The sequence below is a fragment of the Grammomys surdaster genome, unplaced genomic scaffold (assembly GCF_004785775.1).
Source record: "Grammomys surdaster isolate TR1022 unplaced genomic scaffold, NIH_TR_1.0 118920, whole genome shotgun sequence".
Taxonomy (NCBI): domain Eukaryota; kingdom Metazoa; phylum Chordata; class Mammalia; order Rodentia; family Muridae; genus Grammomys; species Grammomys surdaster.
In genome coordinates, this window is record NW_021615184.1 from 1 (window position 1) to 3,766 (window position 3,766).

At 48.0% G+C, this 3,766-nt stretch overlaps 1 pseudogene; it reads right to left on the reverse strand.

The window, feature by feature from the left end:
- Window positions 1–1,137: 1,137 nt before the first annotated feature.
- LOC114635864 lies at window positions 1,138–3,752 on the reverse strand (annotated as a pseudogene).
- Between the last annotated feature and the right edge of the window lie 14 nt (window positions 3,753–3,766).

Below are 3,766 nucleotides of genomic sequence, written 5' to 3' on the forward strand. Positions count from 1 at the left end.
ACCTGGACAACACGCCAAGCATTGGCAGCGCTAGCCTCTGGGTTTGCATTGGCGCACACAGGCCCTGGGCAAGCGCAGTGAGTCCTAGGGCAGAATCATAAGGGGATTGTTGAATTCTCTTCCTGACCAATCTCGTAGCTGCATGCACACCTAATACAGAGCTCCACCCACAAGGTTCCTCCCTCTCGGGATTCTACATCACAAAGTCCTTAGGTTTTCTTATTGTCCCACCCGGCCTGCTGCACTTTAGTTGCTTAAACTCTGGAGGAAAGCAAGGCAAGTGCTACGGGAGGCGAAAGACAATTCACAGAGCTGAAACCTTCACGTCCTCCCAAAATTTACGTGACTTGTAGGAGGCCACTCAATACTGATAGGTAACAGTGAAAGCTCAAGGATATACCCGGTACTAGGTTTAGGTTGAGCAGTGGTACAGACCCATTTTACACAACAGGAGGCAGATTAAAGGGGTTACTCGCTGAAGTTAAAACAGCTAGTAAAGGGTGGAACCGGGATTCAACCCGCAGCTTTGAATTCCAGTAAGAAGACTCAACTCTCAATTCATTGTCTCCGTGACCAACTTGTCTACCCTGTTAACAAAGTCTCGGGAAATTATCCGAGAATTGGGAGATATATTGGAAGCACTAGCCAGGAAAAGAGAAGGCGCCCTGTTTGGTCATTGGGTAAACAATGAGTTCAAACCTGATGGCTGAAATCCAGATGTCTCTATGAGTCAGTACAGGAGGCAGACCAGAGCTTGGTTCCCCTCCTAGCTTAGAGCTGCTTGACACCTGGGGTGAGGGATTGGTTAAGCAGAAAAGATACCATCTTCTTTGTTTGAGATCCTTTCAACAATTTTTGGTCTCATTTCTTGCAACAGATCAGAGAGATCAAATGAAATGCAGAAACGTTATCCATAGGCCTTCTCTAAATGGTCCAAGGTTGGCAAGACCCATACCCCCTAAAAGCATAGCATATGCTTTCCAGGCAAATGCTGGGTCCAAAGCCTTGAGCGCACAGCAGTTGACAATGACAACGAGTATTTCCCTTCCTGCCAGCACATCCCTCTTGAAAATTAAGAACCAGTAAAGGATGGGTCCCATTTTTTTCACAGGTAACAAATAGGTCCCAGAACTCAAATTACAATTTTTTTCGACAGGGGCAACCAAACCCGTCAGCTTTATTTCTAGAATCCTCTGGATATGTTAGAGTATAAATATAAACTCATTTATGGATTACAATTATTATTAACTTTGAATGAACAGAGACATAGATGGAAAAGAAAACAAAGAAGAGGCACTGGTGTGCCTGGGGTGAGGACACATGGCACCAAGAGCACATTAGTGGTGGCTGCTCTCCCATTAGCTCCCAAGACAGCTCAGCCCTTCTGACCATTTCCCCAAAGTGAGTGGTGGAAGCAAAAGAGTGGGGAAGGGATTGGTTATATAGTTCAATGGTAGAACACTTGCTTCGTATGCACGAGGTCCTGAACAAAGATTTTAAAAAAAAATAATAATCTGCTGGCCCTTTTATGTGACATGGCCTGGTTTCCGTTGGTATGAAAACGTCTGTGACTTCTCATTTTCTCTCTTCTCATCCAGCAAAGACAAAGAAGGGAGGCCTCTGGCTTTCCATCCCCCTTCCCTTTCGTCTTTCTCAGCCCATCTTAGATGAAAACATTGATTCATGGATGCAAACATCTTATAATGACTCTGTCCTTTCAGGTGGAGGCATGAGAACTGACAAAGTGTAGAGATGTCTTCAGTATACCATACAGTATACCAGTCAGTTGCAGTTTGTCCAAGAACCTTTATTGGAAAAATGTCCCAGGGGTGAGATCACCAGCAGCTACAGGGGCTGCCAGGTGAGGGAGGGGAGCACCAGAGGCTCCATGGAAGACATTGGAATAGTGCAGCGTCTGCCTCTAGGCCCGGATGGGTCTTCTTACTCACTGGAGGTGGACAACACCGACTGAAACACCCCTCTCTGACGCCCAGAGGCAAGCTGTAGGGGCAGTTAGTTAATGCCAATAGTCCTGATGCAGGTGACATGGGACCCCTATCTGGGACCTAGTGGGATAGGGTTGAATAAGTGAGTCTCCCTTGGACCTGGGGGGATGGGAGGAGATGTTCCATTTGATATCCACTCCCAGGTCCAGGGGTACAGAGTCTACCAGACCTACATTCTGGCCCTGCTCACAGTGGAAAGAAGATGGATACCAGCCTGAGATTCTGGGAACATAATGCCTTGTGGGAGACACAAACAGATTACCTTCTTAGGCTTTCCCTGACCCCACCCCAACCCCATGTATTCATGCAGTGCATCCTATCTTCTGGTTCTGGTTCTTCTTTCACTCAAACGTCAATGGTGTTGATGGATGGAGACTTTTTCTGTAAGAGAGTAATTTCCCATCCTGAATTCCAGAAAGGTAAATGTGCCACCCTTGTCTTCTGGACTTCTTCATCCCAGACATTCCATGCACACACGTGTACACACACAGACACACACACATATGTGTATACACACACACACCCCTTTTTCTGCCTTTCACTGATTATCCTTCTGCACCCAAATCCCCCTTCTCACACTCACTGGTCCCACCCACATCACCTGTCGTGTCCCCACTGGCCTTCCCCGAGGACTCTGTTCAGGCCCCTTCCCCTTCTCCTTGGAATTGTTGTTGGAGTCATTGTCCTTGATGATGTCATACTGAAGGCAGAATAGCTCAATTACAGCTGAAAACACAACAATACCACCTGAGCCTTGATATTGACTCAAGGTTCTTGAAGCCTTGCAGACATCCATGCAACAAGAGAATCCTTGAATTCCTGGTGCCCACGCAACCCTCATCTCTGGGATTGCAGCAGGCTCTCCCCCTTAAACTTGTCCTGATTACCTCCCTTCACCTGCCTCCTTCACTGCTTTTTTTCTCTCCTTTCTCCGGACAGATGCCTTCACTACTTCCCACTATCTCAGACCCAAGTCCCTGCTTCCCCATGCAGTACTTACCAACCCACATGAGCAATACCACCACAATGATGACGACTTCTCCTGTCTGCAATGGCTGCTTTCTATCCAGACCCTCCACTGTAATATCACCTAAGAAGAGAGCCATTCTCTGGGTTACAAAGGACCCACTGGAGAGCTCTGTCACATACAGAAGGGAGATGCTAAAGGTTAGAGTCAGCCTGGGTCCATCATTGCCCTGAGCCTGGAGTTACAGGGTGGCCCTGCTCAGGGAGAAGCCTTTGGTGGGTAGCATTTGGAGATCAAAGTATGATTATAGAACTTGCTCAGATCATGCTGTGTCGGGTGTGATGTGACTTTGGGTAAAAGGATGCTTCAAAGCCCTTCCCCGAAAGGATTCATTAGCTCTGTCTCTATAGCTGGTCCCCTGCCTACCTGTTTTTCTTTCCTTCCCTGGCAGTAGAAGGAATTAAATCACCCTATTCGTCTCAGCTAGACAGTTGTTAGCCTTAAGCAAGTAAACAAGAAGTTAAAAGCCAGGGGAAAAGCCACTAACAGGCTCTTACCTGGGCTGGAGCTGTTGGAGGGCAGCCTGTCAGAACCCTTGAGAGTGCAGAAGTGCACACGGGGCCCTGGGGGGCTCTCTTCCCAGAGGCCAATGCTCCTGACCTGCACTGTGTAGTCACTGTCTTCAGCCAGGCCCCAAAGAGCACAGGCCCTGGTTATGGTGTTCACCTCCCGATTACACGCTGCCTGGGGCCATTCTGTCTCTGCAAGGAGATGTAGAGAAAGGAGGGCAGCC